This window comes from Chenopodium quinoa, unplaced genomic scaffold (genome assembly GCF_001683475.1).
Source record: "Chenopodium quinoa cultivar QQ74 unplaced genomic scaffold, ASM168347v1, whole genome shotgun sequence".
In the NCBI taxonomy this organism is placed as follows: domain Eukaryota; kingdom Viridiplantae; phylum Streptophyta; class Magnoliopsida; order Caryophyllales; family Amaranthaceae; genus Chenopodium; species Chenopodium quinoa.
In genome coordinates, this window is record NW_018744996.1 from 2466354 (window position 1) to 2479647 (window position 13294).

The following is a 13294-nucleotide window of genomic DNA, read 5'->3' on the forward strand; positions in this document are numbered from 1 at the left end:
TGAATTCATTCAGGAACTCATCTCCAAGCAATTCCATTTTGAAGTTTCGTATAAAAGAGCATGGTATGCCAAGGACAAAGCCATCACTCAAATTTTTGGGGATTGGGAGAGTTCTTACAGCAGACTTCCTCAGTTCATGCAAGCACTGCAACAGTCAAACCAGGGAACCGTAGTCATATGGAAACACAAAGCTCTAGTGGAGGGTAGGTATACCAGCAACATGGAAGTATTTGAACGAGTGTTTTGGGAATTTGGTCCTTGTATCGATGGTTTCAAACTTTGTATGCCTGTTATCTGTATCGATGGGACGCACTTGTACGGGAAGTATAAAGGAACACTTTTGGTTGCTACAGGTGTGGATGGAAACTTCCAAGTATTTCCTGCAATCGGATGCGTATATGAACACGTATGCACCACAGTTCTGGCCTATTCCATGTGAGACCACTTGGACGCAGTACATAGGACCTAGACTCATCCCGGACGCCAGCATGGTAAGAGGAAAAGGTCGGCCAAAGTCAAAGCGCATACGCAATGAAATGGATGACACTAACCGACCTAGGACTAAATGCAGCCGCTGTCACCAACAAGGTCACAATCGCAAAACGTGCCCAGCTAGATCAACCGAAACATAAGCTTGTAATTGTTTAGCTATAGTAGTAGAACAGTAGATTCATGTAGTAGTTGATTAATGACGTTATGTAACATTTGTAACGCTTGGATTATATTTGAGATTTGGTGACTTATATTTCGTACTTGTCTTTTACCTGTGACAGTCATGTCAATTTCATTGACTAGTAATTCTGTTTTTTTAATTGGTTTGGCCATATTGTTTTGAATGAACAGATATCATGGTCGGACACGATCGGATACCAGGACCACTTGACCCTTCTGTCCTTACACTGCAGGATAGACATCGGAGTGTTGACATATGGGAGCAGACGGTAATTTCTCACGTGCCATTTCATATACAGATTTGTCTTGTTTTTTTGTATACTTGACCCTTATTTACAGTTTTTAAATGAATTACCAGGTGGACATAGCGGAAATGTTGGGGTGCAGGCACTTGAGGTCCGGCTGGGCAGTCGATCCACGCGTTCTTCAGTACGTCGACTGGGTTGGCTTTGGTGGTATTCATCGCGTGGGCTACAGAGAAATAGATCGAGGGCTTATCACAGCATTAGTTGAGAGATGGAGGCAGGAGACATACTCCTTCCATCTTCCTGTGGGGGAGGCGACAGTCACGCTGCGGGACGTCGCGATACTCACACGCCTTCCCATCCATAGGAATGCGGTGACAGGGGGTGTGGTACTTGACCCCGCAGGTTTAGTAGGTCGGGTTTTAGGGGTTCAGCCAGAGCCAAACGAGATCAGGGGCAGCTCGCTGAGGACCGGTTGGCTACGCGACACTTTTGGACATTTACCTCAGGACGCTGACGACGCCACAGTGTAGAGATACGCCCGAGCTTACTTGTTCCTGCTCATCTCGGGCGTGCTCTTTGGAAACAAGAGCGGAAGCCATCTTCAGATTATTTACCTGCAGCTGTTAGACCACGACTGGGATGAGATCCGTGGATACAGTTGGGGTAGTGCTTGTTTGGCGGTCTTGTATCGCCATCTGTGTAGAGCATAACAGCGTGGAGCACAGCTGATTGGAGGTCCTTTGGTTGTGCTACAGGTAAACCTCATCATTATCCTTAAGCCTAGTCTGATAATGACTTGACGTTATTTATGCTTTACCTTTTATTTGATTTTTAAAACAGCTATGGGCTTGGGAGCACATCCATGTAGGGAGACCAGGTAGGCCTGTTGTACACCGTCCAGGGCAGCTGGACCAGGAAGATCAGTACGCAGCATACGATGCTCCCCTGCTCCCTGAACCCAATCAGGCATACGGTTGTAGGTTCGTAACATTATACTTGTGTACTCAAATTTTGTTATAATTAGCTAGTACAACTTCTTAAATAATTTGTTGCCACAGGTGGGTGGTTCCCAGACTAACACATGCGCATACAGCGAGAGGTCTTCTCTACTACCGTGACGCCCTCGATCGACTCTCGGATGAACAGGTGGAATCTTGCACTAAATTTGTAATCGTTTGTTTACTCTTTATACTGTTTATTGGCATTGCCCTAACCTTTTCACGATATATCCTTGTTGCAGATGACATGGGATCCCTATTCTGCTGTGTTGGTAGAGGCCATGCCGGAACACTTGCTCGAGCATCGTGCTGAGTGGCTTGCCAGGACCCCCATGATCTGTTTTGAGGTCGTGGAGAGCCACCTACCGGACGGAGTGTTGCGACAGTTCGGACTTCACCAGCCTATCCCCATGCCCTGTGACACTAGTATTCGCCTCCACGGCATTGACCGTCGTGGAAAGTTGGAGACAAACTGGTCACTGGAGCATCATCAATTCATTGAGCTTTGGGACCAGCGGTTGGAGTCTATCGTTGACGGTCACCTGTTTCAGGGTGTTATGGATCCGCGTGATCCTTACATGGTATGGTACAGGCAGATTACACGCCTTTTCATCAACCCTACCTACACCCCACCGTCCACGCACTACTATCCAGCTTATGATGTTATCAGCGGACTTGTGAGTTTTTTCAGTTTCTTGTTTTCCAAAATTATTTGAAATTCTATATCATATTACTAATTCATGGATGATTACTGCAGGCGGGGGATATGGGTGCGATGGTTGATGCACTTTCAGATGCCTTAGCAGCCTTACCCACCAGAGCCCAGGTTGAGCGGGTGCGAGATATGGGCATACATAGCTTGCAGAGATATGGCCATGGCCATCTCGTCCACCCCAGGGACGATCATGACCCCAACTCCTTCCATTCACAGTTCGACTTCGAACAGAGTAGTGGTGGAGGTCATACTTCGGGCTCTACACAGGCAGAGGATTACTTCATCCATAACACCGCTCCCGGCCACAGCCAGGGTGACTCATCGTCTCGCCAGCTGACTCCTCCATCGTCCCGAGACCCATTCACCACCATTCAGCGATCAAAATACGAATGAAATCAAAAAGGCCATCATTAAGGTTAGGGGGGGTTTTCAAGTTTTTACACGAGGCGTCCGAGGCGTGTTCGTAGACGGACAGAGGACACACAGGATGGAGATCAGTTAACTCCAATACATGAGTCCGGATAGTATTAGTTAGTTGATCCTTTTGTGGTACTCAGATATTTAACAATGTTGTATATAACGCTTACATTATTAATACAAGAAATGTTTTCTAAATGACTCTCTGTACAATTTGAAGTTTATTTCCCTTATTTGTCCGAATTTGACTTTTGTTAGTGAAACTATATCTTTTATATCCGTTATATGTATCAAGCAGCATATATTTGGTCTCCTGCACTTAAAGTGCTGTTTCACGATGGTTATCATGCTGTTGGGGTTGTTTCCAGTGTTTGATGGTTGTCGGTGGTGGTCGATGGTGGTGGAAAGGTTGGGGCTGGTTGTGGGAATGCTCTTGCGTTGTTTAGGGTGTTTTATGGTAGTTTATGGGTGGTTGAGAGTGGCGGGCGGTGGTGGTGGGGGAGGTGGTTGATGGTGGTGGGGGTGGTGGTTAATGATGGGGGTGGTGGGAATGTCCTTGCGTTGTTTAGGGTGTTTTGCATTGCATAAGGGTAGGGGTGGGACTTCGGTCTGGCGGTTCGGTTTGACCTCGGTTTGAGTCGGTTTCGGTTTGGAGCGGTTCGGATTGAAACGGTTTAGTTTAGCTGGTGGGTCGGTTTGGTTCGGTTTGGGTTAGTCACGGCTCGGATTGGTTTCGGTTTATTTCTTTGCGGTTTAAATTCGGTTTGGGTCATAAGCGGGTCGGTTTATAAACGATTTGGATTATGTCGGTTCAGTTTGATACGGGTCGGTTTAGGGGGCGGGTTTACCCGGGTCAATGTCAGTTCGGTTTACAAACGGTTTGGATCAATCCGGTTTGGTTTGAAATGGGTCGGTTTAGGGGCGGGTTTACCCGGGTCAATATCGGTTCGGTTTATAAACGGTGCGAATCATGTCGGTTCAGTTTGAAATGGGCCGGTTTAGTGGAGGGTTTACACAGTTCAATTGGTTCGGTTTATGAACGGTTTGGATCATGTCGGTTCGGTTTATAAGCGGTTTGGGTCATGAATTCATGATTGTTTTAAAGATCGCGTCATGACCATGATTTAATGAGTTGATACTTATAATACGATAAATCGATAATTAAGAATGTACAAGTATTCAATTAGATTGATCAACAAGTGTTTTAAACTTTTAAGTTTTAATAATCAGATATGTAAATATGTTTATCGATTATAGTACATACCAATAATTCAATGAGGCAATGATACTTATGATAGTATGATAATGATACCAACCGTACATTCGTACGATATGATATACATAATAATTAATCTATAATTACATATACATTAACAATATCGTATTGAATCAATTTCCATTTTCAAACATTGCATTTCTTATAAATTATAACTTACACGAGATTAAATGGATTCGTTATTTAGTTTGTTACTTTATTTAGATTACTAACTCAAACAACTTAATAAGTTAAATGGACGAAATCACGAAATCACTAATTAAAGTGGTGATGAAATCATTATGCAATACTAATGTACGAATAGTCAAATATACAACGGTTAGATTGAATGCCCATGAAAAACAATGGTTAGATTTTCATTACTTTATTAGTTATTAGTATTATTACTTATTAAGTTCTTATTAGTTTATTATATATACTGATATACAGTCACAGACTCACAGATATATATAATATACATATAGAGATGTCAGATATTGATGTGCATTAGCTCATTAAGTCATTAACTATGTCGTATTGAATCAATTGCAATTTTGAAACATTTGCGTTTCTTACAATTTATAACTTATAAGTAATAAACTAATAATAATAATAATAGTAGTAATAATAATAATAATAATAATAATAATAATAAATAATAATAATAATAATAATAATAATAGTAATAGTAATAATAATAATAATTATAATAATATTATAATAATAGTAGTAGTAAACTAGTAATAATAATAATATTAACAAATAATTATACTAACAATAATAATAATAATAATAATAATAATAATAATAATCCCTCAAAATAATAATAATAATAATAAATAATTAAAAAAAACGGTCAAAAAGACCTAGAAAAGCACAAAGAAAAATCTAGACCGTTAGATCTAGATGAATATTCTGGAATCTACAAAAAAAAAAATTGAACGGTTAGATGTTGAGATGGAAATATGGACGGTTAGATCAAATGAACAAGTAAAACCTAAACCTAGAAAAAAAAAACCCACTCTATCAGTCACTCAGCCGTTTTACACTTTTACTCACTCAGTCACTCTTCTATTCTCAATCTATCATAGTTTCTCTCTCTAACTTCTCAGTTTCTCACTCTTTCGTTCTGAAATTCTCAAGAATCTCAATTTCTCAACTTTTAAAAATCCTAATTAGGGTTTTTGTTTTCGTTTCATTTGTGTTTTGGATCTACAGTTCTGATTTCTCGCTTTACATTCTCGTTTTTTTGTTTTTTCAAATCTTCCTCTCCTTCAATTTGAAGGCTTCAAGCCGTCAAAAGTTCAAAACTCAAGGTAATTTTTTGTTAATTTTTGTTGTTTTCGTTTTGATTTTTTTCGTTTTTGTTTCGGTTTGTTTATTTAGGGTTTTTGTTTTCGTTTTATTTTTGTTTTGGATCTAAGTTCTGATTTCTGACTTTTCCATTCTCGTTTTTTTTTTCAAATCTTCCTCTCCTTCAAGCCGTCAAACCTCAAGGTAATTTTTTGTTAATTTTTGTTGTTTTCGTTTGATTTTTTTTCGTTTTCGTTTCGATTTTTTACTTTTTTTATTTAGGGTTTTTGTTTTCGTTTCATTTTTTGTTTTGGATCTAAAGTTCTGATTTCTGACTTTTCCATTCTCGTTTTTTTTTTCTTCAAATCTTCCTCTCCTTCAAGCCGTCAAACCTCAAGGTAATTTTTTTGTTAATTTTTTCGATTTTTTTCGTTTTCGTTTCGTTTTTTTTTTATTTCAAGTTCTGATAATCTACATTCTTGATTTTTTCTTTTGGTCTCCAGTTCAGGCAGTTCTCCATCTTCAAATCTCCTTCAAGCCGTCAAAGGTAATTACTTTTTCCTTTTCGTTTTTTTTTTTAATACAGTTTTTCTGTTTTTGTATTTGATTATTGTTGTTGTTCTTGCTTGAATATAGTCGAAATATGCCTAAAATCTGTTGTTGATTGTATTTTTGTTTTTTACGGGAAATGGTAGATTTGTGCTGTTTTGTTGTTTATTATGCTCGATTTAAAAGTAATGATGATGGGTTGTTCAGATTATGTGATTATTATTGTTGGAATACATGCATTGTTTATTTATTGGAATACTTGTGCAGTTGTGCTTCATGCTTTGGTCCATACTCCATAAAAAATGATGGTTGACCATACTGTCAATTGCATACTTGTAATAATTGGCATATTTTGTACTCAAGAATGAATTTATCCATTGAAATTCAATTGTGGGTCCTTATGCCTTACTGAAAAAAATGACTTACCAGGGAAATCATGCATGCTTAAAATGTATACTTGTATGATTGGCTTAAAGTTGGCTTAAAGTTAGTACTTAGAATGTACACATATGTCAGTCACATGAGACAATGCATGCTTAATTGCTCACTATTAGTAGAATCTGTCACTTAATTTGGTACTTATAAATGCTGTTTCTTTTTTTTGTTTCAGTCATGTCTCGTGAGTATGATGAATTTGACTATGAGAGGCAATCAAATTTTGATACTGTTAGCTCTCAAGCTGCCTCTGTCCCGGATGATGATGCTAGTAATACCGGCATTATCAATCCTTCTGTTAATAAACGTCAAAGAACCGCAGGTATATGGAAGCATTACACTTTTTTTGTAAAGACGATAGGTAATGAAAAGGTAGATTATGCTCGTTGTAATTTGTGTGGCAAAGAATATCCCACTTCTAATTTGTATTTTGTTAGTGTTTTAAAAATTGAGTACGCTATTACTCAAGCCTTTAAAGACCCTAAACTTGCACCCATGGCAGCAGTTATGCTTGAGAAGTTTGAGAGTTATTGGGAGGATTATAGTTTGATACTTTCAGTTGCTATTGCTCTTGATCCTCGTTATAAGTTGTTTCGAGTGAGACATATGTTGAACTCGTTGTATAATGATGAAGCATGCGACGAAAAGATTATGATGATTAAGGAAGCTTTTTATGACCTTTATAAATTTTATTCTACTGCATTTAATACAAGCTGCAGAAATCCTGCCTCTTCAAACACAGCTCAATCTGAAAATTCTAATCGCACGTTGAGATCTCAAAATATTTTCACGGTATTTATGTTATACAATATACTCAATATTAATGGTAGTCTTCTATTTTTATTTGTAATGTCATAATTTAACTTCTAATAAAAAATCTGTTTCAGTTGCATGAGGTTGATGACGAATGTGATGATTCAACTAGATGCCCTCTGGCTGATCTTGAGGCATATTTGAATGGACCTCGTTCGCGATTAATTCAAGGGGAACATTTTGACGTTCTCAAGTACTGGGAATCTCAAGCTTCTTCTCTTCCTATTTTAGCTAATATGGCAAGGGATGTTTTGGCCATTCCTATTACATCGGTGGCCTCTGAATCTTCTTTTAGTTTGGGTGGTCGTATTTTGAACAAATATAGGGGTAAACTTTTGCCAAAGAATGTTGAGGCATTGGTTACCACCCAAAATTGGTGTCGTGGTTATCAAGCGGATGTTGAGGAAGACGTCCTCCTTATTGGTAAAGAGATTGAAGCCGAAAGTGCTTCATCTGCATAACTGGTATTTGTGTCTCATTGTGGTTTATTTTATCTTGAAAAATCGTTGCCCTTGTCATTTATTTTCAGACTTGCTGGCAGCATTTTTCAAGACTTTTAAAATCGTTGCCCTTGTCATTTATGTTGAGACTTAAATAGTTAAATGTATTTTGGTACTTGCTGGCAGCATTTCTCAAGTTTTTTGTTAAAACAACCATTGCTCAGTGATGTAAAATCTGTTAGGTTTACAGTGAATTCAAACTAGGAAAACACTTAATAGAACGTGTGGGACAAAACCTAAGTAATGTAATTACAAGATGAAGTAATGTAATTAAACAAACACAACAATGGTGTTCCAATCAAGTATAATAATCTATGAAATTACAGAAATTTCAAAGAAAACACTAGTGAGAAGATTAATTACACTTGCCTAAACTCCAAGCCGATCAACGCATACATGAACATGAGAATCGCAATGTCCCTTGAGACTATGATCTTGATACACTGTCAAAGGCGTATGAATACTTTCCTAAAGGGATTAATTTCCCCCACACGGTGCTTGGGTTAATCCGGAAATTCCCTTTGAGATACAATTGACAGCACTTTCCGTTCTTAGCACAAAGAATCGAAAACCGATGGATGATTCACAACGAAGGCTAAACTCAAGAAGATTTCTCACAAAAGATTGCAAGTTTTTTTTTTGAGAGAAAAAATGGAGAATTACTTAGGGAGAGTAACAGAGAAAAGTTCTGTGTATTTCTCTCGAAAAAAACAAAAAACTCTTCTAAAATAGAATCAACCGTCGTATAAAACCGCAAAACGGCAAGAAGCGCGGGCGCGTGCGAAGAGGCGCGGGCGCGCCACCACAGCAGCGCGGGCGCGCCAACATGTAGCGCGGGCGCGCCACCAGATGGCGCGGGCGCACCACCAGTTCGCGCGGGCGCGCCTCCTTCTTTGCCTAAAATCTTCGAATTTCCAGAAAGTTAGCGCGATTTTAGCGCGGTTTAGGCGCGGGTCGCGCTATGCCATGGCGCGGGCGCGCCAACCGGAGGCGCGGGCGCGCCTCCAAACTTTTCCAGAATTTCCAGAAACTCATCGCGGTTTATGCGCGGTTTTGTCGCGGGTCGCGCCTAAGTGGCGCGAGCGCGATTCAGAAGCGCGAGCGCCCCTTCGACACTCTAAATTATCAACAAAATCTGAGAGCAATTTTAAAAAACAAAAGCTATAATTTTGAAGTTGCTTGAACTTGTTATGAGTTGCTGCCTGCTGGTAGTGCTTTTGCCTTTTGGTTGTTGTCTCTGAGTTGTTATTGCCTATATTGTTGCCTGCATGAGCTGGTTCCTGCCTCCTGCCAGCTTGAGGTGCTGTGTTGCTGCCTTTTGTGTTATGAATTTATGATAAGTTTTGTTGCTGTTGTTTCTTATGCTTGCTGTTTTAATTTTTCTTGAATCATCGTTGCCCTTGTCATTTATGTTGAGACTTCAATGTATATGTACTTGCTGGCAGCATTTTTCAAGTTTTAAGTTAAAACAGTCATTGCTCAGTGATGATACGATAAACGTAAATCTGTGAGCAATTTCGAAAAACAAAAATAAGTTCCTGCTGAGTCCCTTCTGCTTATATTATTCCTTGCTTCTGATAAGTTGTTGATCTGTTATTGCGTGTGCTGGTTCCTGCTTGTTGATGCTATTTCCTCTGCTCTTGGGTGTTGTGCTGCTGCTTCAAGATTCTGCTTCAAGATTCTGCTCCCAAATCACATACATTCTCACTCCTCCCTTCATCTTATCATGTATCATTTTTTGCAACCCTAAACTTGATGATGTTTCAGTTGATAAATCTGAAATCTAATCTGGGTAGTAGTGATAGTAGTTTCATTATGTATTGGTATATGTATTGTGAATTTTAATTAATGAAAATGGTGACTTTTTTTAATTGCTTGTTGATATTACTCTAATTTTAATGCTATTTATCTGCTGGATTTGAGGTAATGTTATGAAATAATTGTGGCTACAGATTTGGGATGCCTCCGTATTTATTAAAATTCTTTTACTTAATATCTGGTTTAATTTAAGAAAAGCTAAAAAAAATGTGTTTTATAAACATTTTAGTCCTCCCCTTTACAAAATACTTGTATAAGAAAGTTTTATAAAGTGATAATGTGAATGATTGTACGCCTTATTGACTAGTACAGTAATATTCTAATGCTTATGCCACTTGTGTAACGCAATCTCATACATCTCCAATCTTATGTTACCTTTGAGGCTTTGAGTGTTATTGGATGATCATGAATATCTTTATGAAGGAACAATGAAGATAATTTGGGTGGACTAGCATTATTACTGGAATGAAAATGATACAAATGATGTATCTTGTAATTAAAATAAATAAGTAATCTGAAACGATATTAATAATGCCGTTGGCCTAGATCTAGGTGATATAAACCTTTGTATAAACCTACGCCGTTTGATTAGATCTACATTTATTAACATTAATTGTATTTACTATTTAGCCACTTAGGTTGTAAATAATTCAATTTGAATTAAGCAGTTTGTAATCGGATCAGTTTAAACAGGTTGCGATTCGAAAACAGTTCGATTTTAACGGTTTAACGGGTTATGGCAGTTCAGTTTAGACGGTTAGCGGATTATAACGGTTCGGTTTATACGTGCGGTTTAAACGGTTTCGGTTCATAAACGGGTCGGTTTAAACGGTTAGCGAGTTACAAATGGTTCGGTTTAAACGGTTTTTTTTCGGTTTAAACGGTTTCGGTTTATAAACGGTTCGGGTCATTAACGGGTTTATAAACCATTCGGTTCGGTTTCGTTTCGGTTCGGATTTGTGCAGTTTGGTTTGTTATCGGTTTACGGTCCGTAACGGGTTGACATTCAGCGGTTCAATTCGGTTTCGGTTTGATATTGAACGGTTCAGTTCGGTTTTCGGTTTATATTTATCGGTTTATAAACGGATCGGTCCGTGATGGTTCGGTTCGGTAACGGGCGGTTTCACGGTTCGGTTTGAAAAGTCCCACCCCTACATAGGGGTGGTCGAGAGTGGCGGCCGGTGGTGGTGGGGGAGGTGGTTGATGGTGGTGGATGGTGGTGGGGGTGGTGGTTCATGGTGGGGCTGAGCTGATGCTGCTGGGTGAGGGTTATGTGTAGGGGCAGCAACAGATTGCAGAAACTGCTGGTGATGTAGTGTAGCAGATGCTGCTGGTAATGCAGTCTAGCAGAAAAACGCTGCCTCAGGCAGCGTTTTATGCTTTAACATAAAACGCAGCCTCAGGCAGCGTTTTATGCTTTAACATAAAACGCTGCCTCAGGCTGCGTTTTATGCATCAAATAAAACGCTGCCTCAGGCTGCGTTTTATGCTTCAAATAAAACGCTGCCTCAAGCTGCGTTTTATTCTTCAACATAAAACGCTGCCTCAGGCAGCGTTTTAAAGCCCATATACATATTCCAGTATAATTTGGCAAAATATACTAGTATATTTTGCCAAAATACATACCAACAGGTCAACAAGGTAAAACGCTGTCTAAGACAGCGTTTTACTTCTTGAGTTTTTTTTAAAAAAAAACGGGTGTAAAACGCTGTCCGATACAGCGTTTCACCCCAGAAGCTTAGTTTGAGAAATACTTTTCCCACGAGACCAATTTGGTAAATAATTTACCAATAAAGCTCAATTTGGGAAAAAATCCAAGAGAGTGCCAAAATAAATGTAAAAAGCTAATACTACATAAGCCCATATAAACATTGTACGATAAGTCTTGAACCTTAATGGTTATTTTACTTATTTTAGTTATTTATATAACATGTCAAATGAAAGAACCTTATACGCATTCGGATACATGTAAAAGGTATATCTTTGCTAATTTGATATTTTATTATTTTAAAATTTTGAGATGAGAAAAAAAAAAAAATATATATATTATTCCGTAGATGATGTAGAAAAATATTCTTAGGTGTATCTAACTCTACACACTAGTATATATAATTAGTTTTAACTTAATTTTTCTTACAAATTTAAATAGGCAACCCATCAAAAAATTTAGGGAAGACATAAAAAAGACAAAGCAAATTCATCAATGATTATTCATAGGAGTATCTAACTCTACACACTAGTATATATAATTAGTTTTAACTTATGTTTTAACTTATGTTTTCTTACAAATATTCTTAGACTCATGTTTTCTCACTATTATCATCAATGATTGGTAGGTAACGTGGGGGTTGGCCACATGTTGTACCGACCTCTCTTAGCTTCCTAATCTTAGGATTAAAAGCTTAATGCATTGAGCGGCTGTCTATTATGAGTTCATGACATTTTTTTTAAGATAGAAGTTGAGAAAATCCAATTTAGCGGGAATTTCTTTTAGATTGTTTTAATCACCCACCAAATAATCCCTCGTTTTTATTTTTTTCCGTATTCCTTTTTGAGGTTTTTTTTTTATTACAATCAATTTTTTTTAAAAAAAATCTACTTCTTTAATATTTATTTACAAATTTACCTCTTCCAAGTCTCCTATTTAATTAAAGTAATCATAAAATTAAAATCTATCATTTAAAATAAATAAATAAATAATCTGTTTTAATTATTCATTAACACTGTGACATTTACCAAGTACCTGAATAAAACGGAGGAAGTAGAATTCTATAGCCCATCCAAAAAAAAAAATTCATGGTTGTAGAAACTTAAGATATATCATACCGTATCAACATACGAAGTATTTAGGATTGAATCGACTGATATCAAGTTATCAACCAAACCTAAGCCTGATGACAATATAATGTACTCCCTTACTACTAAGGTAAGACCGTAAGATTCTGTAAGAGTAAGGTTAGGTCCTGTTCTTTTGAGCTTATGGACAGAAAGCAGATTTTATTATTATTATTATTATTATTATTATTATTATTATTATTATTATTATTATTATTATTATTATTATTATTATTATTATTATTATTATTATTATTATTATTATTTTTATCATGGCATTATTATTATTATTATTATTATCGCATTATTATTATTATTATTATTATTATTATTATCAATATTATTATTATTATTATTATTATCATCGCATTATTATTATCATCATCATTATTATTATTATTATTATTATTATTATTATTATCACATTATTATTATTATTATTATTATTATTATTATTATTATTATTATTATATGAAACCGCACGGTTTTTTCATCTAAGATTTTTAATTATTTGATTTATTGTATTTAATAATTTCAGACAAATTTACAAAAGTTTAATATTTTTTTTTACTATAATTTATAATGAATTTATTAAATATAAATAAATTAAATTGTAAATATGATATTATTTCCGTTATATAAAATCTTTAATGTGAAATGATAAATTTTTAATAATTTAAATCCTAAATTATTATTCATTGTTTTACCATATCTTTTATTTCAATAGAATCACCAACCTCGTTTGA

The 13294-nt window shown here is 36.7% G+C and overlaps 1 long non-coding RNA gene across 1 annotated transcript; it reads left to right on the top strand.

Annotated features, from left to right (window-relative positions):
• The first annotated feature begins 1887 nt into the window (after positions 1–1887).
• On the top strand, positions 1888–3053 carry LOC110707309. Its single transcript, XR_002508469.1, has 2 exons — positions 1888–2066; positions 2161–3053. It is a non-coding gene; the product is annotated as an uncharacterized LOC110707309 (long non-coding RNA).
• Positions 3054–13294: the final 10241 nt, after the last annotated feature.